Consider the following 27,355-nt stretch of genomic DNA (forward strand, 5'->3'; position numbering starts at 1 on the left):
CTGAGTACAGAATCGGTCCAACAAAGAATGGTATATATACCTGTGAAGGTGTTCAGAAAAGAAATGGCTCAAAACCCTTCCAGACAAGTAATGCTCTACAATTGACCTTGTTAGGTAAGTCTGTTTTTATGGGATTGCAAGAGAAAGAGACAGAATAGTGAGAGAAAAAACAAAAGGGATGAGGTCATAGCAGACAGTGAGATCAATGATGGATCAAAACTATAGTTTTATTTTGGGGTAAGGTACAATACCATCATAACAAAATGGGTAAAAATGTTCAACTAAAATGAATTAATTAAAGACTGAACTTGTTAATAGAGTCATCTCCTTCATAACAGATCGTCCCCAAGCTGTCCTGAGTGTCTCTCCTCAGTCACTGAACCCTGGAGACTCAGTTACTCTGAGCTGTGGGGTTAAAGCGTCATCTACAGGCTGGAGATTCTGCTGGTACCGAACTGTTCCCTACACAGCTGGGTTACTCTCCCAATCGGACAGGTCCTATTCTGTAGAGCCTCTATCTGACAATGGGACTACTGAAGACTCCTACACGCTGATCCCTTCTGGTCCTAGACACACACAAAAAAAAAAGGATGTGTGTGTAGAGCTGGGAGAGGAGACCCAGTCTATGACACAGTGAACCTCAGTTTTTCTGCTCAGGAGGTAACTAACTGCATTGAAACTGCATTCAATCCTATTTAAGTCACCCCCGTGTGTATATGTAGCTATACATTTGACATTTTATACTGTTTCAGATCTGCAACCTTCAGTGTCTCTCAAAATAAGACCGAACAGAACTTAACACTTTACATCAAAGTCTCTCTCACTCAGCTGTGAGGAGAAGAGGAACTCTACTGGATGGAGACTGAAGAGATACAGAGAGAAAGCAGTGGAGAAAGCAGTGTGGCTCTAACTGGGGATCAATTGCAGGGTCCACATGTACCATCAGACCCACACGTAAAAAGGACTGTTGCACAAACATTCACTAACCTTTTTTACATTTCAATGTATGATAATGGATTTCAATTCTGAACCTGAATGAATGTACAGTATCTTATAGAAAACATAAGCTCATAAGAGGTGAATATATTGTGAGCGATTACTCCAGATTTACAGTTTTATTGATAGAGTGGGGCAAAAAAGTATTTAGTCAGCCACCAATTGTGCAAGTTCCCCTCATTTTCATCATAGGTACACTTCAACTATGACAGACAAAATGAGAAGAAAAAAAATCCAGAAAATCACATTGATTTTCAATTAATTTATTTGCAAATTATGGTGGAAAACAAGTATTTGGTCACCTACAAACAAGCAAGATTTCTGGCTCTCACAGACCTGTAACTTCTTCTTTAAGAGGCTCTTCTGTCCTCCACTCGTTACCTGTATTAATGGCACTTGTTTGAACTTGTTATCAGTATAAAAGTCACCTGTCCACAACCTCAAACAGTCACACTCCAAACTCCACTATGGCCAAGACCAAAGAGCTGTCAAAGGACACCAGAAACAAAATTGTAGACCTGCACCAGGCTGGGAAGACTGAATCTGCAATAGGTAAGCAGCTTGGTTTGAAGAAATCAACTGTGGGAGTAATTATTAGAAAATGGAAGACATACAAGACCACTGATAATCTCCCTAGATTATCAGTGGGCCAAGACCTAGGAAGAAACCTAGAGAGGAACCAGGCTATGTGGGGTGGTCAGTCCTCTTCTGGCTGTGCCGGGTGGAGATTATAACAGAACATGGCCAAGATGTTCAAGTGGCTTCATAAGAAGCATTTCAAGGTCCCGGAGTGGCCTAGCCAGTCTCCAGATCTCAACCCCATAGAAAATCTTTGGAGGGAGTTGAAAGTCCGTGTTGCCCAGCAACAGCCCCAAAACATCACTGCTCTAGAGGAGATCTGCATGTAGGAATGGGCCAAAATACCAGCAACAGTGTGTGAAAACCTTGTGAAGACTTACAGAAAACGTTTGACCTCTGTCATTGCCAACAAAGGGTATATAACAAAGTATTGAGATAAACTTTTGTTATTGACCAAATAATTATTTTCCACCATAATTTGCAAATAAATTCATAAAAAATCCTACAATGTGATTTTCTGGATTTTTTTTCTCATTTTGTCTGTCATAGTTGAAGTGTACCTATGATGAAAATTGCAGGCCTCTCTCATCTTTTTAAGTGGGAGAACTTCAAATCAAATCAAATCAAATTGTATTTGTCACATACACATGGTTAGCAGATGTTAATGCGAGTGTAGCGAAATGCTTGTGCTTCTCGTTCCGACAATGCAGTAATAACCAACAAGTAATCTAACTAACAATTCCAAAACTACTGTCTTATACACAGTGTAAGGGGATAAAGAATATGTACATAAGGATATATGAATGAGTGATGGTACAGAGCAGCATAGGCAAGATACAGTAGATGGTATCGAGTACAGTATATACATATGAGATGAGTATGTAAACAAAGTGGCATAGTTAAAGTGGCTAGTGATACATGTATTACATAAGGATGCAGTCGATGATATAGAGTACAGTATATACGTATGCATATGAGATGAATAATGTAGGGTAAGTAACATTATATAAGGTAGCATTGTTTAAAGTGGCTAGTGATATATTTACATCATTTCCCATCAATTCCCATTATTAAAGTGGTGAGTAAGGTCAGTATGAAACCACAAAACCTGTGTTATAGTTTAAAGATCATCAGCCATGGTTATGGATATAAATAAGAATGATATTAAAATAGGATGCAAAAATGGTGATAACAGCCTGCCATGGACCTTCAGAGTGATGGTCTTACTGCCAATCTGACCTTTGTCCCCTTCACCTGAAAGTAGAAAATCCCCAGAGTCTTGCAGTGTCAGCTCTCTGACTGTTAACTTGTTATTGCTGCAATCCCGATATCGTGATGTGTCATCAACAACCGCTGAATAGCATAGCGCTACATACAACAAATATTACTATAAATATTTATATTAATGAAATCACAAGTGCAATATAGGAAAACACAGCTTAGCCTTTTGTTAATACACCTGTCGTGTCAGATTTTGAAATTATGCTTTACAGCGAAAGCAACCAAGCGTTTGTGTAAGTTTATCGATCGCACGATAAAGCATTAAGTACACTTACCATCAGGTAGCTCGGTCACGTAAATCAGAAAAGCAATCAAATTAATTGTTTACCTTTGATGATCTTCAGATGTTTTCACTCACGAGACTCCCAGTTACACAACAAATGTTCCTTTTGTTCCATAAAGATTATTTTTAGATCCAAAATACCTCAGTTTGTTTGTCGCGTTATGTTCAGAAATCCACAGGAAAGAGCGGTCACGACAAAGTAGACAAATTCAAAATAGTTTCCATAATGTCCACAGAAACATGTCAAATGTTTTTTATAATCAATCCTCAGGTTGTTTTTCAAATATATAATCGATAATATATCAACCGCAAATGTCTTTCACAGTAAGAGAGGGAAAAGCCTATCCAACCTCTGTTGCGCGAGCAAAACCCATGTGACCACTTGACGCGATGTTATCGTTCTGGCTCATTTTTCAAAATAAAAGCCTGAAACTGTCTGAAGACTGTTGACACCTTGAGGAAGCGATAGGAAAGGGAATCTGGTTGATATCCCTTTAAATGGAGCAAAGGGAGGCTATGGAACATGGAGTCTTCAAAATAGAAGCCACTTCCAGTTTTGATTTTCCTCAGGGTTTCGCCTGCAATATCGGTTCTGTTATACACACAGACAATATTTTGACAGTTTTGGAAACTTGAGTGTTTTCTCTCCAATACTAATACTAATATGCATATATTAGCAACTGAGACTGAGGTGCTGGCCATTTACAATGGGCACCTTTTCATCCAATCTACTCAATAATGCCCCTGCAGCCATAAAAAGTTAAACTGAAGTTTTTGGTGTTCATCTTTAGTCTCCCCACAAACTGGGATCCAGGTGAATATACAACTTTTTAAGTTGACTTATGAAATATCCTTTCCTATTTACTTCCACTCCAGTGATTTGAAATGTCCCGTCTCTAAGCCCGCCAGCAGCTACACAGCTCCTCTAAGCCAGCCAGAGTCCCCCACTCTCTTGTTGATGAACAGAGGAATGTGAAACACACATATTCTGACATCAATTGTTGCAAGCTATATTACAATGATCTGATTACTGTGTAATTGTTCATATAAGTACGATTTAACAAGTATCTGAGTGTGTGGGTCCTATTTTACATCATTAAAGTCCACTCCTCCCTCACACTTAGCAAAACAGGATGAAATGACAGGAAAAGATAAGTGGGGATGGATCTGATAACCCCTCCTCAGCACACAAGTACAAATACCACTGTGTTTACCGTGTAATGTGAGCGTACCAAGTAATTGGGCGTCACTCTAAAGCGGAAAGGTGGAATAAACGAGTCAGGAATAGGTTTTCTTGATTGAACACAGTTCTCTATTGAGGGCATTTGGTCAACACAAACACTCCAACATAATCAATGAAAATCTCCCAAGGAAAAAATCTTCTTCTCCAGATCAAACAGGAACAATATACGATTATCTTTAAACTACAACAAAAGTCACGGGATTGTCACCGTCTTGTTGTTATCAACTTCATTTAACGGATTACAGTTTGAATCGGACAGCAGCCAATAAAATTGTGCCATTTGAGAAAATGTTGTGCGTGGCAGTGCAGAGGAACGTCAGCGGATGAATTCAGATGTATCCCTTGGAAAGACGATACACCCCCCCCAAAAAAATGTGGATTTAAAGACGACGCTGTTTCAACAAAAAACGGATTGCAACTTGCGAAACATGCGGGAAGATAATTACAGACGAAGGCTCAACAATTTCCAACTTTGTCCAACATTTGAAGCTGCACAAAGAACGGTAAGTCGTGGCTAAAAATAGTCGACAGCTATAGAATTTATAACTTTGCTTGTGTAGCATGTAGGCTAATGTAACGTTAAATCAATGCGCCTCCACACAGTCAGTCAGTGCGGGAACGTGATCATTGCACCCAGGATTGAGCAACAACTAGTTAAGCAGTTGGTAGCAGGACGTGCTACCTGTCCCAAACCTGCTGTTTTCAACAGTGATACTCAATGACCGGCTATGAAAAACCAACTGACATTTACTCCTGAGGTGCTGACCTGTTGCACCCTCTACAACCACTGTGATTATTATTATTTGACCCTGCTGGTCATCTATGAACATTTGAACATCTGTGTGTGTGTGTGTGTGTGTGTGTGTGTGTGTGTGTGTGTGTGTGTGTGTGTGTGTGTGTGTGTGTGTGTGTGTGTGTGTGTGTGTGTGTGTGTGTGTGTGTGTGTGTGTGTGTGTGTGTGTGTGTGTGTGTGTGTGTGTGTGTGTGTGTGTGTTAAGGTTGGGTGATTGTGTACAAGCCTACATCAGGCTCTGATCAGGCCCTACACCCAAACAAGGGCACTGCGTTCATCCACCTTTGGCCTGCTCGCCTCCCTACCACTGAGGAAGTACAGTTCCGCTCAGCCCAGTCAAAACTGTTCGCTGCTCTGGCTCCCCAATGGTGGAACACACTCCCTCACGACGCCAGGACAGCGGAGTCAATCACCACCTTCCGGAGACACCTGAAACCCCACCTCTTTAAGGAATACCTAGGATAGGATGAAGTAATCCTTCTCACCCCCCTTAAAAGATTTAGATGCACTATTGTAAAGTGGCTGTTCCACTGGATGTCATAAGGTGAATGCACCAATTTGTAAGTCGCTCTGGATAAGAGCGTCTGCTAAATGACTTAAATGTAAATGTAAATGAAACACAGGCTATATACATTAGCGATGCTATAAAAGTAGCGAGGCTGCATACAGACACCGGTTAGTCAGGCTGATTGAGGTAGCATGTACATGTAGCTATGGTTAAAGTGACTATGCATATATCATGAACAGAGAGTAGCAGTAGCGTAAAAGAGGGGTCGGTGGGTGGTGGGTTGGACACAATGCAGATAGCCCGGTTAGCCAATGCGCGGGAGCACTGGTTGGTCGGCCCAATTGAGGTAGTAAGTACATGTAGATATGGTTAAAGTGACTATGCATATATGATAAACAGAGAGCAGCAGCAGCAGCGTTAAAAGATGGGTTGGGGTGACACACAATGCAAATAGTCCATGAAGCCATTTGATGACCTGTTCAGGAGTCTTATTGCTTGGAGGTAGCAACTGTTGAGAAGCCTTTTTGTCCAAGACTTGGCACTCCGGTTCACATGCAAATCACATACAGAATATATTAACATAATAAGGCACTTACTTTGATATAAAAACAGCCTGGATTTGAACCAGCGTGTCTGTAGTGACGCCTCGAGCACTGAGATGCTCTACGTTAGACCGCTGCACCACTTGAGAGTCGTAAGGCCAGTGTAGCTTCAAAATACAACACAAGCTAATACTTCTCTGGCACAATTAGTGTTGTTTCACAGAGCTAATAGAAGAATGTTGCTAGCAACATAAGCACCATTGAATATAACACCATAAAGGTTATGAAATAAGTAATGTTACCTCGCGTGTCCACGGTTATAAGGAATAAAAATAAATAAAAAATGTCACCTTTATTTAACCAGGTAGGCTAGTTGAGAACAGGTTCTCATTTACAACTGTGACCTGGCCAAGATAAAGCATAGCAGTGTGAACAGACAACAACACAGAGTTACACATGGAGTAAACAATAAACAAGTCAATAACACAGTAGAAAAAAAAGAGTCTGTATACATTGTGTGCAAAAGGCATGAGGAGGTAGGCGAATAATTAAAAATATATACACAAATATATTATGCTACAGTATAAACGACATAACACAACAAACAGAAACTATTACAATGTAATAAGGCACTTACTTTGATGCTCACACTGCCCTACCCTGTGCTCTGACCTCTTTCTCCCCTCTCTCTCCAGATGAAATCTCACGTCTTGTGACGGCCGGCCGCCCAACAACCTGCCCGCTTGACCCTATCCCCTCCTCTCTTTTCCAGACCATTTCCGGAGACCTTCTCCCTTACCTCACCTCGCTCATCAACTCATCCCTGACCGCTGGCTACGTCCCTTCCGTCTTCAAGAGAGCGAGAGTTGCACCCCTTCTGAAAAAACCTACACTCGATCCCTCCGATGTCAACAACTACAGACCAGTATCCCTTCTTTCTTTTCTCTCCAAAACTCTTGAACGTGCCGTCCTTGGCCAGCTCTCCCGCTATCTCTCTCAGAATGACCTTCTAGATCCAAATCAGTCAGGTTTCAAGACTAGTCATTCAACTGAGACTGCTCTTCTCTGTATCACGGAGGCGCTCCGCACTGCTAAAGCTAACTCTCTCTCCTCTGCTCTCATCCTTCTAGACCTATCGGCTGCCTTCGATACTGTGAACCATCAGATCCTCCTCTCCACCCTCTCCGAGCTGGGCATCTCCGGCGCGGCCCACGCTTGGATTGCGTCCTACCTGACAGGTCGCTCCTACCAGGTGGCGTGGCGAGAATCTGTCTCCTCACCACGCGCTCTCACCACTGGTGTCCCCCAGGGCTCTGTTCTAGGCCCTCTCCTATTCTCGCTATACACCAAGTCACTTGGCTTTGTCATAACCTCACATGGTCTCTCCTATCATTGCTATGCAGACGACACACAATTAATCTTCTCCTTTCCCCATTCTGATGACCAGGTGGCGAATCGCATCTCTGCATGTCTGGCAGACATATCAGTGTGGATGACGGATCACCACCTCAAGCTGAACCTCGGCAAGACGGAGCTGCTCTTCCTCCCGGGAAGGACTGCCCGTTCCATGATCTCGCCATCACGGTTGACAACTCCATTGTGTCCTCCTCCCAGAGCGCTAAGAACCTTGGCGTGATCCTGGACAACACCCTGTCGTTCTCAACTAACATCAAGGCGGTGGCCCGTTCCTGTAGGTTCATGCTCTACAACATCCGCAGAGCACGACCCTGCCTCACACAGGAAGCGGCGCAGGTCCTAATCCAGGCACTTGTCATCTCCCGTCTGGATTACTGCAACTCGCTGTTGGCTGGGCTCCCTGCCTGTGCCATTAAACCCCTACAACTCATCCAGAACGCCGCAGCCCGTCTGGTGTTCAACCTTCCCAAGTTCTCTCACGTCACCCCGCTCCTCCGCTCTCTCCACTGGCTTCCAGTTGAAGCTCGCATCCGCTACAAGACCATGGTGCTTGCCTACGGAGCTGTGAGGGAACGGCACCTCAGTACCTCCAGGCTCTGATCAGGCCCTACACCCAAACAAGGGCACTGCGTTCATCCACCTCTGGCCTGCTCGCCTCCCTACCACTGAGGAAGTACAGTTCCCGCTCAGCCCAGTCAAAACTGTTCGCTGCTCTGGCCCCCAATGGTGGAACAAACTCCCTCACGACGCCAGGACAGCGGAGTCAATCACCACCTTCCGGAGACACCTGAAACCCCACCTCTTTAAGGAATACCTAGGATAGGATAAAGTAATCCTTCTCACCCCCCTTAAAAGATTTAGATGCACTATTGTAAATTGGCTGTTCCACTGGATGTCATAAGGTGAATGCACCAATTTGTAAGTCGCTCTGGATAAGAGCGTCTGCTAAATGACTTAAATGTAAATGTAGAAACACCAATGACTGGGATGCAGGCAACAGACGGGACATGTGGAACACCTGTGCGCAGGACGGGAGATGCGCAAATGTCTGCAGACTTGAACTGCACAAACAATTGGGGAGTTCTTGGGGAATTTTGGTCCGGATCAGTAATGTAAAAAAAAAAAAGGGTCCTCAAAAGTAAAAATGACTTTTATGTTAATGAACAAGGAGGCGGAACACACCTCAATTTAAAACTGTTGTTAGAAAATACAAAAAATACAAAAATACAAATCATTTGAAATTGACAAGTTGAAAACAGCCTATAAATATGAACAGGCTGCATGCCTTGGTTTGAGGGCAGCGTGGATTAAATGTACTGTTGCAATCAATCAATCCATTCACATTCTGGAATGGAGAAAACGTTCTAACATCACGTGCATAAAAAAAAGTCACACTGGGGAGACCGTTGGAGATGTTTGGAACTCAGGCATGGAAAAGTTAATCAACCAATCAAACTAATCCAATCGGTTAGTAGTTCGACTTATTTCACACATTACTGTTTTGGCTGATCCGGTTTATATGATTTAGGCAGTCTCAGTAATCAATCTTCCCTACACCAACAGTCTTTCTGAATGTAGGTTGCGTGTGATAAAAAGTTCCAATTGTTGGATATCCTAACTCTGGCTGGATTCCAATAGGAATTAAACATCACTTTGCAAGCCAACATAATGTGACTTTGTAGGCTTCATGTGGCCTGTAAACCAGGAGTTTCAGACCAGTGTGTTAGGGTGTAACTAGGCCCTCAGGGGCTTTATGATATATGTAATGTGTTGTCATGATGAGTTTAATTTTAAAGATAACATATCCACTTAGACAATCACTTGGTGAAGGCTACAGTACTGAAAACCATTCAATACAACAATCATGTCTCTTTCGCTAACAAATACAGTCATGAGAGTTAATTACAATTCACTCTAAATGCAAGGCACTCAACGTATTCAAAAAGGTAAAAACATTTTTTATTCTGTGAATGGCATATTTTGGGAAATTAATTGAATTCCATCTGGTTATTGGGACAGACATGAATGCCATTTTGGACATGCGGACGAAAAAAATAAAAACAACTACAATCCACATGTAACAAAGGCTCTCCATCATCTCCTCTCTGATTACAACCTCATCAATGCCTGGCGAGCCCATAATCCTAATGCAACAGAGTACACTTTCTATTCACAGGCATAACTCAAACTCACTAATCAATGTCATGCTATTATCTACATATATTTTCTTTAATCTAGAAAATTGAAATCCGACATATGAGTTTGTGTGATCACAACACCTACTACTGCCTATGACAGATTTCAGAATCTCCTAATTGTAACTAGGCCTTCAAAGAAAGGCATAAGGCCTTATGACATACTGTATATATGAGAAACATCAAAGGGAGAAAGAAGTTAAAGTAAGAAAATAGACAGTAACGTCTAGGCCTATCTACAGAAAGTACACGTGTAAGATGCAGAGCATGCAGAGGGTTCCATATCTATGGGAGGCCCAACCTATGACCACATCCTGTTCAGCTCACAGTACATTCTGGTAGGGAGACTGGGGGCCTTCTGGGCGTCCAAACGCGATCTTATCATACAGAGTCTGCGGCTACATGTGACAGATAATCAAGAAGAAACTGTTTCAGCATCAAGAAAGGTAGTGACTTTTCTCAAAGTAGACTACATAGTCTTCCATTAAATCACATACATTTTACCATTATGACCATTTATATCTTACCTTGTTCAATCTTGGGATAACCAGATCATTGACAGTTTCATAGATGGATATTGTGTTTACATGACTGTTTGATCTTGTCTGGAATCAAAATACAGCCAATTACAATACAGTACATACAGCTTTAACACATTCAGATACATAATAAGGCATTGTATACTTACATCTCCACTTATTGTGTTGATGATAACATCAGCATATATTGTGTTGTCAGGTAGATCTGCTGTGTTTCATAAGAACAAAATGTAAACCAATCAGACACATTTTATACAGGATATCAACAAACATACCCAGGAATTAATGAGGGGTCTCACTCTTTTTCTAGCAAATCCCCCCAAAAATCTGATCAGCTGAAGAATAATTCTAGAACCACCTGAAATGTCACTTTAAGTATAGTTGAGGCCCCTAAGCTGTACATACCTGTGTTACTTCGGCCTCTGCAATACCACACCGCCACAGCAACAGTGAGGATCAGCACCACAGCGCCTCCTACTGATATTCCGATGTAGATGGTATACCATGTCAGTCCTGTCACATATTGTACAACACACATGATTAGACGATACAATATGATAAAGACTAAATGGCTCTATATCAAATACATCCAATGTAATTACACATGCATTACATATTATATTTGACAACATAAGCCTATAAGCACACTGAACGTGTATGGAAGGATTATTATGATATCTAGGTACCTGGGGTGGTTGTGTCATTTCTACACTTCACTGTTGCAAAGGCAGTTTTCCAACTGACTAGGTTGGAGGCGTTGCACTTTACATTGATGTCTCTCTCTGCTGGTGAGAGAGAGAAGTGAATCTGCTGGGCGTCACCGTAGATCTCATTGTCTCTCTCCCACGTGTAGGTAATGTTGGGGTAGCAGGACACGTTGCACACCAGCCGTACCGTACAGGAGCGGTTGGCCAATAGCTTGATGTCTGTCTGGATCACCACCTTGGATATAGGCTCTGACCAGCCAGGAGAGAGATAGAGACTGATAATGAGTGTACTAAATGAACTCTACCATAGCCATACCACCAGGAGATAGACGACAGGATAAAACTTTAAAATGCGATGGATTTTTAACAAAGCACGGTGAGTAAGGTCAGTATAAAACCCCAAAATCTGTGTTAGAGTTTAAAGATCATAAATAAGAATTATATCAAAATTGGATGCAATAATGGTATTAATAGCCTACCGTGGACCTTCAGAGTGATGGTCTTACTGTCAATCTGACCTTTGTCCTCTTCACCTGTAAGTAGAAAATCCCCTGAGTCTTGCAGTGTCAGTTCTCTGACTGTTAAACTGTAGTTTTTGGTGTTCATCTTTAGTCTCCCCACAAACTGGGATGCAGGTGAATATTCAACATCTGTGTTGAATTCTGCAATATCCTTTCTCATATACTTCCACACCAAGGATTTGAAATGTCCCGTCTCTAAGCCTGCCAGCAGCTCCACGGAGTCCCCCACTCTCTTGTTGATGATCAGAGGAACACCCACAACTGAAACACACAAATACACACGTTATTCTGACATCAATCCATGGTTGCACACTATATTACAATGATCGTATTACTGTGTAGTTATTCATGTAGTACAATGTAGTAAGTGTTGTAATTACTCATTGTTACACTCTAAAACTTGTTACAGTGTGCCTACATGAATAATTACACAATAATACACTGCAATGCGACGTCCTACCGAATCAATAATAGATAATAATGGATTAGATTTATATAGGCCATTTCCAGGTTTCATTTATACGTATCTGAGTGCTTGGGTCCTATTTTACTTCATTAAAGTGCACGCCCAATTTTTCAGTTTTTGATTTGTTAAAAAAGTTTGAAATATCCAATAAATGTCGTTCCACTTCATGATTGTGTCCCACTTGGTGTTGATTCTTCACAAAAAAATACAGTTTTATATCTTTATGTTTGAAGCCTGAAATGTGGCAAAAGTTCGCAAAGTTCAAGGGGGCTGAATACTTTCACAAGGCACTGTATATACTCCACAAGTATATATATAGTCCTCCTTCTCTCCAATCCTTACATCTTATGGTTCGACAGGAAGAGGGTAATAAGATAATAAACAATTTTTTCTCCCTTCAGGGGATCTGACCTGACCTCCTGACCTCAACCCCTCCTTCACCTAATGCACAATGTCCATCCCCTTCCCCTATAGCAATCCTGTGACCTCCTCCTGTCCACCCAACACATTCCAAAGCCATCTGTCCTTCTACAGAGACCCATTACCTTCTGACATAAAACCCAGTCTCTTTCACTCCTCTATACACTATGCGTGTCTTTCGTATCTCAATTTTCAAAGTTTACCCCGAAACCAACACAATGCAACAGCTACTGACCCAACCACACCATTGGCACTCATTCAAAACTGCAGAATCACTTGTCAGGAAAATAACCTCACACTCAATGTCAAGAAAACTAAGGAGATGATTGTGGACTTCAGGAAACAGCAGAGGGAGCACCCCCCATATCCACATCGATGGGACAGTAGTGGAGAGGGTAGTAAGTTTTAAATTCCTTGGCGTACACATCACAGACAAACTGAATTGGTCCACCCACACAGACAGCGTTGTGAAGAAGGCGCAGCAGTGCCTCTTCAACCTCAGGAGGCTGAAGAAATTCGGCTTGTCACCAAAAGCACTCACAAACTTCTACAGATGCACAATCGAGAGCATCCTGTCGGGCTGTATCACCGCCTGGTATGGCAACTGCTCCGCCCACAACCGTAAGGCTCTCCAGAGGGTAGTGAGGTCTGCACAACGCATCACCGGGGGCAAACTACCTGCCCTCCAGGACACCTACACCACCCGACAATAACCACCCGAGCCACTGCCTGTTCACTCCGCTATCATCCAGAAGGCGAGGTCAGTACAGGTGCATCAAAGCAGGGACCGAGAGACTGAAAAACTGCTTCTATCTCAAGGCCATCAGACTGTTAAACAGCCACCACTAACATTGAGTGGCGGCTGCCAACACACTGACTCAAATCCAGCCACTTTAATAATGGGAATTGATGGAAACTGATGTAAAATATATCACTAACCACTTTAAACAATGCTACTTAATATAATGTTTGCATACCCTACATTACTCATCTCATATGTATATGTATATGTATATATTGTACTCTATATCGTCTACTGCATCTTTATGTAATACATGTATCACTAGCCACTTTAAACTATGCCACTTTGTTTACATACCCTACATTACTCATCTCATATGTATATACTGTACTCGATACCATCTACTGCATCTTGCCTGCATCTTGCCTATGCCGTTCTGTACCATCACTCATTCATATATCTTTATGTACATATTCTTTATCCCTTTACACTTGTGTGTATAAGGTACTAGTTTTGGAATTGTTAGGATAGATTACTCGTTGGTTATTACTGCATTGTCGGAACTAGAAGCACACGCATTTTCCTACACTCACAGTAACATCTGCTGATGTGTATGTGACAAATACATTTGATTTGATCGTGATATGTTCCTGAATATAGGTATTATGTAGGTGTTATCACACAGTAATAAAGCAAAAGATTCTAAATACCCAACCAATCACTGATGGCAAGGCATTCTACAGTCAATACACACCGTTGCAAAGACCAACAAGGTAGTTAAATGTAGAGAAAGCTAACGGTTTTACTAACTTCATAATTCAAGAAAGCACACGCAATAGATATACAAAGCATGAACAGGATAAATATATTTTTTTTACGGAACTTACCATAGTGGAGGTTGGAGAGTAGGAGAAGCAGTATTCCCTGTTTCGAGAAGCAGGAGAAGGGACCCCCAGACATCTCTTTAAGGCTTTGACTGTTTCCTCTGGCTGTATGTACTTATCTATCTATCACTGTCACTGGTAGCTAGCGGGTGACTAACCGATACACACAGAGAAGGAATAGTAGTGTAGAGAAAGAGCAGAGACGTCCTTTTGATGAAGGCTGCTGTTCTGTAAAATTATGATTGTATGTTAGCTGAAAAGGATGTCACGTTCTATAGTTGCTCTCTGAAAATAACCTTTCACTCAGCTTGAGAGTTAGACGATGAGACGTGGGTGTGTTTGGGGTATGTCACTTTGTTGATCAGTCTGAATGTGGTGGTTTTGGAGCATGTGTTTCCTAGCTACTGCTGGTTGTGTGGTTAATGGTCGTGGTCGTGGTGTTTCACAGATACCGGTAACTTGTTACTTTATGAGCAAACCACTCAAAGTTGCAGAGAAAGATAGGGGGCTCGGGGGAAGAGAGAGAGAGAGAGAGAGAGAGAACAAAAGAGAACGAAAGAGAGAGAATGGGGGGGTTAGAGAGAGAGAGCAAAAATATCAAAGCAGTTTGTGTGCATTTTCATCGAGGCTTCGTATGCCTGCAGACGTGTTTGCATGACTTCTTCTTCATGCTCATAGGTCAGTGTGACTGGGAGACATGAAACATCCCACAAACTTTTTCTGAAGGTACTGGGTCCCAGGTTACTGACAAAGGCCCCCCTTCTATGTTTCAGGTAACATCTTGTGGTGATGTCACTTCCTGTGACTTGTGGTCTCCGTGGCGACCTGTTTTATTTTATCAGGAGCAGTGACAATGACCTGGCTGCCGGCTGTCTGTCTGACCACATAGACATTAACACATAGACACAGAAACCCCCTAACTGGAACAGTGACCTTCCAGACCATGCAGGGACACTGGAAATAGCAGTAAGAGTCATACACCACTAATGTCATTAATCGTCGGGACCTGTCTGTAGGATGAAGAGGCAATATGGGAGAACAGGTTACTAGCTCCTCAGAACTCCTGCAGAGTAAATTACATCATAAAACTGAGAAGAATTGTTCTCTTCAGACACAATCTTTCCCAAAAAGTAATTCTGAAAATCTCAATGGGTCTTCAGCTGATGGGGTACGGCATTTGAACTTTGCTCATGGGGCATTTATGTTATAGTCTTCAAGATTCAATGGGTAGATGTAGTTAAGTCCAAAAATCAATGTAGAAATAACAGATTGTCTCTTTAATTGACTCACACATTGTGGAGGATGAGATCTCTACTAGGCTGAAAGGAGTTTTGACCAAATGAGGTTTTATGGAAAAGTTGATGACGATGACAATATCCATTTACTGTAAGAAAGCACTCATTCCATCTGGTGGATAAAAAAATTGCTTATTAAAAAAGCACAACGCAAAGATATTGTAAAAGTACAGGCCATTAGAAGAAAACGTGAATAATTATTCTAATATTTAGGAAATTCATATACAAATATGTTAGTCTATCATCTGAATTACAGATATAATAAATCAAAGACAGTAGGTTTTAATAAACATTACAATGCAATACACAATACATGTAAGGGGTGTGTACTGGTGGCAGAAAAGTCAGGCGCAGGAGAGTAAAAACTGTGTTTACAATGGCACAGTTAAAAAATAAAAACCACCGGAAACAGGACAATATATCAATGGGTACAAAAGCCGTCGCACACCAGAATAACATGCACAAGCACTTACAATAAAAAATTCCGGACAAGGACGTGTGGGGGAACAGAGGGTTAAATACACAACATGTAATCATGGAATTGAAACCAGGTGTGTGGGAAGACATTATAAGACAAATGGAAAATGAAAAGTGGATCGATGATGGCTAGAAGACCAGCGACGCCGACCGCCGAACGTCCCCCGAACTAGGAGAATTCGGCGGAATTCGTGACAATACAAAGCAGATACAATTGCTGTAGCTGCAGATAAGATCCATCATCATTACACCTTATAATAAAAAAATCTGTTACAGTGAAACACAATTAAACCATGCTTAAGTATAATATACAGCGGGGCAAAAAAGTATTTAGTCAGCCACCAATTGTGCAAGTTCTCCCACTTAAAAAGATGAGAGAGGCATGTCATTTTCATCATAGGTACACTTCAACTATGACAGACAAAATGAGAAAAAAAATCCAGAAAATCACATTGTAGGATTTGGAATGAATTTATTTGCAAATTATGGTGGATAATAATTATTTGGTCAATAATTCGTAGATGGAAAGTGAGATTAAAATATACTTGAAAAAAAAAAAAAAAAAAAAAAAAAAAAGACTATTTCTAGCCACTTTAACTATGCCACTTTGTTTACATACCCATCTCATATGTATATACTGTACTCGATACCATCTACTGTATCTTGCCTATGCTGCTCTGTACCATCACTCATTCATATATCCTTATGTACATATTCTTTACACTTATGTACATATTCTTTACACCCCTTACACTGTGTATTAGACAGTAGTTTTGGAATTGTTAGTTAGATTACTTGTTGGTTATTACTGCATTGTCGGAACTAGAAGCACAAGCATTTCGCTACACTCGCATTAACATCTGCTAACCATGTGTATGAGACAAATAAAATTTGATTTGATTTACAGACTATTCATTTCTTATGGACCCCTTCGCGCACCAATCCCTTTAGCAGGATAGATTTGACAACACAGAGTGAAATTGCAGCGTGCCAAATTCAGAAAGAGAAATACTCATAATAAGAATTCACAAAACATAGAAGTGTTATACATCAGTTTAAATATGAATTTCTTGTTAATCCAGCTGCAGTGTTAGATTTCAAAAAGGCTTTACGGCGAAAGCAGACCATGCGATAATCTGAGGACAGCGCCCAGCATACAAACACATGAAAATCAGATTTCAACCAGGCAGGTGCTATACAAAAGTCAGAAATAACGATATAATTCATGCCTTACCTTTGACTTGTAGGCTTGATGTGGCCTGTAAACCAGGAGTTTCAGACCAGTGTGTTAGGGTGTCACTAGGCCCTCAGGGGCTTTATGATATATGTAATGCGTTGTCATAATGAGTTACATTTTTAAGATAACATATCCACTTAGACATTCACTTGGTGAAGGCTACAGTACTGAAAACATTCAATACAACAATCATGTCTCTTTCGCTAACAAATACAGTCATGAGAGTTAATTACAATTCACTCTAAATGCAAGGCACTCAACGTATTCAAAAAGGTAGAAACATTTTTATTCTGTGAACGGCATATTTTGGGAAATTAATTGAATTCCATCTGGTTATTGGGACAGACAATGAATGCCATTTTGGACAAAAAAAATAAAAGCAACTACAATCCACATGTAACAAAGGCTCTCCATCATATACATATCTCACTCAAATTATCAATGAACCTACCAGGTACCGCCCCAAAGCCTTAAACACGGGCACCCTCATAGATATCATCCTAACCAACTTCCCCTCTAAATACACCTCTGCTGTCTTCAACCAAGATCTCAGCGATCACTGCCTCATTGCCTGCATCCGTAATGGGTCAGCGGTCAAACGACCTCCACTCATCACTGTAAAACGCTCCCTGAAACACTTCAGCGAGCAGGCCTTTCTAATCGACCTGGCCGGGGTATCCTGGAAGGATATTGATCTCATCCCGTCAGTAGAGGATGCCTGGATATTTTTTTTAAATGCCTTCCTAACCATCTTAAATAAACATGCCCCATTCAAGAAATTTAGAACCAGGAACAGATATAGCCCTTGGTTCTCCCCAGACCTGACTGCCCTTAACCAACACAAAAACATCCTATGGCATTCTGCATTAGCATCGAACAGCCCCGTGATATGCAGCTGTTCAGGGAAGCTAGAAACCATTATACACAGGCAGTTAGAAAAGCCAATGCTAGCTTTTTCAAGCAGAAATTTGATTCCTGCAACACTAACTCAAAAAAGTTCTGGGACACTGTAAAGTCCATGGAGAATAAGAACACCTCCTCCCAGCTGCCCACTGCACTGAAGATAGGAAACACTGTCACCACTGATAAATCCACCATAATTGAGAATTTCAATAAGCATTTTTCTACGGCTGGCCATGCTTTCCACCTGGCTACTCCTACCCCGGTCAACAGCACTGCACCCCCAACAGCAACTCGCCCAAGCCTTCCCCATTTCTCCTTCTCCCAAATCCATTCAGCTGATGTTCTGAAAGAGCTGAAACATCTGGACCCCTACAAATCAGCCGGGCTAGACAATCTGGACCCTTTCTTTCTAAAATTATCTGCCAAAATTGTTGCCACCCCTCTTACTAGCCTGTTCAACCTCTCTTTCCTGTCGTCTCAGATTCCCAAAGACTGGAAAGCAGTTGCGGTCATCCCCCTCTTCAAAGGGGGGGACACTCTTGACCCAAACTGCTACAGACCTATATCTATCCTACCATGCCTTTCTAAGGTCTTCGAAAGCCAAGTCAACAAACAGATTACCAACCATTTCGAATCTCACCATACCTTCTCTGCTATGCAATCTGGTTTCAGAGCTGGTCATGGGTGCACATCAGCCACGCTCAAGGTCCTAAACGATATCTTAACCGCCATCGATAAGAAACATTACTGTGCAGCCGTATTCATTGATCTGGCCAAGGCTTTCGACTCTGTCAACCACCACATCCTCATCGGCAGACTCGACAGCCTTGGTTTCTCAAATGATTGCCTCGCCTGGTTCACCAACTACTTCTCTGATAGAGTTCAGTGCGTCAAATCGGAGGGTCTGCTGTCCGAACCTCTGGCAGTCTCTATGGGGGTGCCACAGGGTTCAATTCTTGGACCGACTCTCTTCTCTGTATACATCAATGAGGTCGCTCTTGCTACTGGTGAGTCCCTGATCCACCTCTACACAGACGACACCATTCTGTATACTTCCGGGCCTTCTTTGGACACTGTGTTAACAACCCTCCAGGCAAGCTTCAATGCCATACAACTCTCCTTCCGTGGCCTCCAATTGCTCTTAAATACAAGTAAAACTAAATTCATGCTCTTCAACCGATCGCTACCTGCACCTACCCGCCTGTCCAACATCACTACTCGGGACGGCTCTGACTTAGAATACGTGGACAACTACAAATACTTAGGTGTCTGGTTAGACTGTAAACTCTCCTTCCAGACCCATATCAAACATCTCCAATCCAAAGTTAAATCTAGAATTGGCTTCCTATTTCGCAAAAAAAGCATCCTTCACTCATGCTGCCAAACATACCCTTGTAAAACTGACCATCCTACCAATCCTCGACTTTGGCGATGTCATTTACAAAATAGCCTCCAATACCCTACTCAACAAATTGGATGCAGTCTATCACAGTGCAATCCGTTTTCTCACCAAAGCCCCACATACTACACACCATTGCGACCTGTACGCTCTCGTTGGCTGGCCCTCGCTTCATACTCGTCGCCAAACCCACTGGCTCCATGTCATCTACAAGACCCTGCTAGGTAAAGTCCCCCCTTATCTCAGCTCGCTGGTCACCATAGCATCTCCCACCTGTAGCACACGCTCCAGCAGGTATATCTCTCTAGTCACCCCCAAAACCAATTCTTTCTTTGGCCGCCTCTCCTTCCAGTTCTCTGCTGCCAATGACTGGAACGAACTACAAAAATCTCTGAAACTGGAAACACTTATCTCCCTCACTAGCTTTAAGCACCAACTGTCAGAGCATCTTACAGATTACTGCACCTGTACATAGCCCACCTATAATTTAGCCCAAACAACTACCTCTTTCCCAACTGTATTTAATTAATTTATTTATTTTGCTCCTTTGCACCCCATTATTTTTATTTCTACTTTGCACATTCTTCCATTGCAAAACTACCATTCCAGTGTTTTACTTGCTATATTGTATTTACTTTGCCACCATGGCCTTTTTGCCTTTACCTCCCTTCTCACCTAATTTGCTCATATTGTATATAGACTTGTTTATACTGTATTATTGACTGTATGTTTGTTTTACTCCATGTGTAACTCTGTGTCGTTGTATCTGTCAAACTGCTTTGCTTTATCTTGGCCAGGTCGCAATTGTAAATGAGAACTTGTTCTCAACTTGCCTACCTGGTTAAATAAAGGTGAAATAAATAAATAAATAAAATATACTCTCTGATTACAACCTCATCAATGCCTGGCGAGCCCATAATCCTACAGAGTACACTTTCTATTCACAGGCATAACTCAAACTCACTAATCAATGTCATGCTATTATCTACATATATTTTCTTTAATCTAGAAAATTGAAATCCGACATATGAGTTTGTGTGATCACAACACCTACTACTGCCTATGACAGATTTGAGAATCTCCTAATTGTAACTAGGCCTTCAAAGAAAGGCATAAGGCCTTATGACATACTGTATATATGAGAAACATCAAAGGGAGAAAGAAGTTAAAGTAAGAAAATAGACAGTAACGTCTAGGCCTATCTACAGAAAGTACACGTGTAAGATGCAGAGCATGCAGAGGGTTCCATATCTATGGGAGGCCCAACCTATGACCACATCCTGTTCAGCTCACAGTACATTCTGGTAGGGAGACTGGGGGCCTTCTGGGCGTCCAAACGCAATCTTATCATACAGAGTCTGCGGCTACATGTGACAGATAATCAAGAAGAAACTGTTTCAGCATCAAGAAAGGTAGTGACTATTCTCAAAGTAGACTTCATAGTCTTCCATTCAACCACATACATTTTACCATTATGACCATTTATATCTTACCTTGTTCAATCTTGGGATAACCAGATCATTGACAGTTTCATAGATGGATATTGGGTTTAGATGACTGTTTGATCGTGTCTGGAATCAAAATACAGCCAATTACAATACAGTACATACAGCTTTAACACATTCAGATACATAATAAGGCATTGTATACTTACATCTCCACTTCTTGTGTTGATCATAACATCAGCATATATTGTGTTGTCAGGTAGATCTGCTGTGTTTCATAAGAACAAAATGTCAACCAATCAGACACATTTTATCCAGGATATCAACAAACATACCCAGGAATTAATGAGGGGTCTCACTCTTTTTCTAGCAAATCCCCCCAAAAATCTGATCAGCTGAAGAATACTTCTAGAACCACCTGAAATGTCACTTTAAGTATAGTTGAGGCCCCTAAGCTGTACATACCTGTGTTACTTCCGCCCCTGCAGTAGCACACTGCCACAGCTACAGTGAGGATCAGCACCACAGCGCCTCCTACTGATATTCCGATGTACATGGTATACCACACCAGTCCTGTCACATATTGTACACCACACATGATTAGACGATACAATATGATAAAGACTAAATGGCTCTATATCATATACATCCAATGTAATCACATGCATTACATATTATATTTGACAACATAAGCATATAAGCACACTGAACGTGTATGGAAGGGATTATTATGATATCTAGGTACCTGGGGTGGTTGTGTCATTTCTACACTTCACTGTTGCAAAGGCAGTTTTCCAACTGGTTGGAGGCGTTGCAAGTTACACTGATGTCTCTCTCTGCTGGTGAGAGAGAGAAGTGAATCTGCTGGGCGTCCCCGTAGATCTCATTGTCTCTCTCCCAGGTGTAGGTAATGTTGGGGTAGGAGGACACATTGCACACCAGCCGTACCGTACAGGAGTGGTTGGCCAATAGCTTGATGTCTGTCTGGATCACCACCTTGGATATAGGCTCTGACCAACCAGGAGAGAGATAGTGACTCATAATGAGTGTACTAAATTAATGTGTGATGGATTTTTAACAAAGCACGGTGAGTAAGGTCAGTAGAAAACCCCAAAACCTGTGTTATAGTTTCAAGATCATAAATAAGAATTATATCAAAATTGGATGCAATAATGGTATTAAAAGCCTACCGTGGACCTTCAGAGTGATGGTCTTACTGTCAATCTGACCTTTGTCCTCTTCACCTGTACGTAGAAAATCCCCGGAGTCTTGCAGTGTCAGTTCTCTGACTGTTAAACTGTAGTTTTTGGCGTTCATCTTTAGTCTCCCCTCAAACTGGGATGCAGGTGAATATACAACTTCTGAATTGAATTCTGCAATATCCTTTCCCATATACTTCCACAACAAGGATTTTATATGTTCTGTCTCTAAGCCTGCCAGCAGCTCCACGGAGTCCCCCACTCTCTTGTTGATGATCAGAGGAACACCTACACCTGCAACACACAAATACACACCTTATTCTGACATCAATCAATGGTTGCACACTATATTACAATGATAGTATTACTGTGTAATTATTCATGTAGTACAATGTAGCAAGTGTTGTAATTACTCATTGTTACACTCTAATACTTGTTACAGTGTGCCTACATGAATAATTACACAATAATACACTGCAATGCAACATCCTACCTAATCAATAATAGATAATAATGGAGTCGATTCATATAGGCCATTTCCAGGTTTCATTTGTACTGTACATGACACTTTACATATTTTAACTTTATATATTTACGTATCTGTTTAATAATTCACCTGAAATGTGTCATATACAACACTGGCGGCATTATAAATACATGTCAGTCTGAAGTTATGAATTATAAACCCTTACACGAAAAAACTTCTGTCATGAATTAAGGCAAAATAAAGTTACAACTCAATGAGGTGGGATATTTAGGGCATAACTGCAGTTATCCTAGTCTGGCAATGTCTCATATTATGTAATAGAAACAATCATTTGATACAGTCCCATATCGCTTTCATTTTAATGAATGGCAGCCATTAGGCACAGGGTCTTAAGATCTGTTGCGAACTAGAAGCACTTGTTAGGTTCTTAGACACGGGAGAAGCTTAAACAAGTTGAATTCTTCCTAAAGGGTCAACACAGCTGTAGTCAGACAAAGACATGTTCCCACCATCACAAGTACATATACTCCATCACAAGTATATATACTCCATCACAAGTATATATACTCCACAAGTATATATAGTCCTCCTTCTCTCCAATCCTTACATCTTATGGTTCGACGGGAAGAGGGTAATAAGATAATAAACCATTATTTTTCCCTTCAGGGGATCTGACCTGACCTCCTAACCTCAACCCCTCCTTCGCCTAATGCAATGATGTCCATCCCCTCCCCCTTTAGCAATCCTGTGACCTCCTCCTGTCCACCCAACACATTCCAAAGCCATCTGTCCTTCTACAGACACCCATTACCTTCTGACATAAAACCCAGTCTCTTTCACTACTCTATACACTATGCGTCTGATCTATCATGTCTTTCGTATCTCAATTTTCAAAGTTTACCCCGAAACCAACACAATGCAACAGCTGCTGACACCACCACACCATTGGCACTCATTCAAAACTGCAGAATCACTTGTCAGGAAAATAACCTCACACTCAATGTCAACAAAACTAAGGAGATGATTGTGGACTTCAGGAAACAGCAGAGGGAGCACCCCCCCTATCCACATCGATGGGACAGTAGTGGAGAGGGTAGTAAGTTTTAAATTCCTTGGCGTACACATCACAGACAAACTGAATTGGTCCACCCACACAGACAGCGTTGTGAAGAAGGCACAGCAGTGCCTCTTCAACCTCAGGAGGCTGAAGAAATTCAGCTTGTCACCAAAACCACTCACAAACTTCTACAGATGCACAATCGAGAGCATCTTGTCGGGCTGTATCACCGCCTGGTATGGCAACTGCTCCGACCACAACTGTAAGGCTCTCCAGAGGGTAGTGAGGTCTGCACAACGCATCACCGGGGGCAAACTACCTGCCGTCCAGGACACCTACACCACCCAATGTCACAGGAAGGCCATAAAGATCATAGAGGACAACAACCACCTGAGCCACTGCCTGTTCACCCCGCTATCATCCAGAAGGCGAGGTCAGTACAGGTGCATCAAAGCAGGGACCGAGAGACTGAAAAACTGCTTCTATCTCAAGGCCATCAGACTGTTAAACAGCCACCACTAACATTGAGTGGCTGCTGCCAACACACTGACTCAACTCCAGCCACTTTAATAATGGGAATTGAAGGAATCTGATGTAAAATATATCACTAGCCACTTTAAACAATGCTACTTAATATAATGTTTGCATACCCTACATTACTCATCTCATATGTATATGTATATACTGTATATACTCTATATCATCTACTGCATCTTTACGTAATACATGTATCACTAGCCACTTTAAACTATGCCACTTTGTTTACATACCCTACATTACTCATCTCATATGTATATACTGTACTCGCCTATGCCGTTCTGTACCATCACTCATTCATATATCTTTATGTACATATTCTTTATCCCTTTACACTTGTGTGTATAAGGTACTAGTTTTGGAATTGTTAGGTTAGATTACTTGTTGGTTATTACTGCATTGTCGGAACTAGAAGCACACGCATTTTCCTACACTCACATTAACATCTGCTGATGTGTATGTGACAAATACATTTGATTTGATTTGATCGTGATATGTTCCTGAATATAGGTATTATGTAGGTGTTATCACACAGTAATAAAGCAATAGATCCTAAATACCCAACCAATCACTGATGGCAAGGCATTCTACAGTCAATACACACCGTTGCAAAGACCAACAAGGTAGTTAGAGAAAGCTAACGGTTTTACTAACTTCATAATTCAAGAAAGCACATGCAATAGATATACAAAGCATGAACAGGATAAATACTTTTTTTTTTTACAGAACTTACCATAGTGGAGGTTGGAGAGTAGGAGAAGCAGTATTCCCTGTTTCGAGAAGCAGGAGAAGGGACCCCCAGACATCTCTTTAATGCTTTGACTGTTTCCTCTGGCTGTATGTACTTATCTATCACTGTCACTGGTAGCTAGCGGTTGACTAACCGATACACACAGAGAAGGAATAGTAGTGTAGAAAAAGAGCAGAGACGTCCTTTTGATGAAGGCTGCTGTTCTATAAAATTATGATTGTATGTTAGCTGAAAAGGATGTCACATTCTATAGTTGCTCTCTGAAAATAACCCTTCACTCAGCTTGAGAGTTAGATGATGAGACGTGGGTGTGTTTGGGGTCTGTCACTGTGTTGATCAGGCTGATGGTGGTGGTTTTGGAGCATGTGTTTCCTAGCTGCTGCTGGTTGTGTGGTTAATGGTCATGGTGTTTCACAGATACCGGTAACTTGTTACTTTATGAGCAAACGACTCAAAGTTGCAGAGAAAGATAGGGGGCTCGGGGGAAGAGAGAGAGAGAGTGAGACAGAGACAGAGAGAGAAAGACAGAAAATGATAGAGAAATAGATACAGAGAAAGAGAGAGAGAGAGAGAGAGAACAAAAGAGAACGAAAGAGAGAGAATGGGGGGGTTAGAGAGAGTGAGTGAGAGAGCAAAAATATCAAAGCTGTTTGTGTGCATTTTCATCTTGGCTTCGTATGCCTGCAGACGTGTTTGCATGACTTCTTCTGCATGCTCATAGGTCAATGTGACTGGGGGACATGAAACACCCGCCAACGTTTTCTGAAGGTACTGGGTCCCAGGTTACTGTGTTTCAGGCAACATCTTGTGGTGATGTCACTTCCTGTGACTTGTGGTCTCCGTGGCGACCTGATTTATTTTATCAGGAGCAGTGACAATGACCTGGCTGCCGGCTGTCTGTCTGATCACATAAATACAGGAACCCCCTAACTGGAACAGTGACCTTCCAGACCATGCAGGGACACTGGAAATAGCAGTCAGAGTCACACACCACTAATGTCATTAATCGTCATGATCTGTCTGTAGGATGAAGAGGCAATATGGGAGAACAGGTTGCCATTCATACGTAGGTTACTAGCTCCTCAGAACTCCTGCAGAGTAAATTACATCATAAAACTGAGAAGAATTGTTCTCTTCAGACACAATCTTTCCCAAAAAGTAATTCTGAAAATCTTAATGGGTCTTCATCTGATGGGGTACGGCATTTGAACTTTGCTCTTGGGGCATTTATGTTATAGTCTTCAAGATTCAATGGGTAGATATAGTTAAGTCCAAAAAGCAATGTAGAAATAACAGATTGTCTCTTTAATTGACTCACACATTGTGGAGCATGAGATCTCTACTAGGCTGAAAGGAGTTTTGACCAAATTAGGTTTTATGGAAAAGTTGATAACGATGACAATATCCATTTACTGTAAGAAAGCACTCATTCCATCTGGTGGATAAAAAAATTGCTTATTAAAAAAGCAAAACGCAAAGATATTGTAAAAGTACAGGCCATTAGAAGAAAACGTGAATAATTATTCTAATATTTAGGAAATTCATACACAAATATGTTAGTCTATCATCTGAATTACAGATATAATAAATAAAAGACAGTAGGTTTGTAATGGCGTTCTTCGTTTGTTGAAAGAGAGTCGGACCGAAATGCAGCGTGGTGGTTACTCATGTCTTTAATGAATGAATCGCGATACATGAAATAACTGATACAAATACAAAACAACAAACGGAACGTGAAAACTAATTACAGCCTATCTGGTGAACACTACACAGAGACAGGAACAATCACCCACGAAATACACAGTGAACCCCGGCTACCTAAATACGGTTCCCAATCAGAGACAACGAGAATCACCTGACTCTGATTGAGAACCGCCTCAGGCAGCCAAGCCAAAGCAACACCCCTACTCAGCCGCAATCCCAATACTACAAAACCCCAATACAAATACCACAAAATAAACCCATGTCACACCCTAGCCTGACCAAATATATAACGAAACACAAAACACTATGACCAAGGCGTGACAAGGTTTTAATAAACATTACAATGCAATACACAATACATGTAAGGCATGCGTACTGGTGGCAGAGAAGTCAGGCGCAGGAGAGCAAAAACTGTGTTTACAATGGCACAGTTAAAAAATAAAAACCACCGGAAACAGAACAATATATCAATGGGTACAAAACCCGTCGCACACCAGAATAACAGAGATGGAAACAATGGAACCTGGAGGGACTATTGTAACAAATGTTTTACCATCAAGACACACACACACACACACACACACACACACACACACACACACACACACACACACACACACACACACACACACACACACACACACACACACACACACACACACACACACACACACACACACAGCTCTTCTCACCTCTCACTGTCACCCAGCTCTCTGGTGATTCTCCTTCACTACATTTACACTTGCTCC

The 27,355-nt window shown here is 41.5% G+C and overlaps 1 pseudogene; it reads right to left on the bottom strand.

The window, feature by feature from the left end:
* Window positions 1-9,578: 9,578 nt before the first annotated feature.
* Window positions 9,579-25,147, bottom strand: LOC118379227 (uncharacterized; annotated as a pseudogene).
* Between the last annotated feature and the right edge of the window lie 2,208 nt (window positions 25,148-27,355).

This window comes from Oncorhynchus keta, chromosome 13 (genome assembly GCF_023373465.1).
Source record: "Oncorhynchus keta strain PuntledgeMale-10-30-2019 chromosome 13, Oket_V2, whole genome shotgun sequence".
Classification (NCBI taxonomy): Eukaryota; Metazoa; Chordata; class Actinopteri; order Salmoniformes; family Salmonidae; genus Oncorhynchus; species Oncorhynchus keta.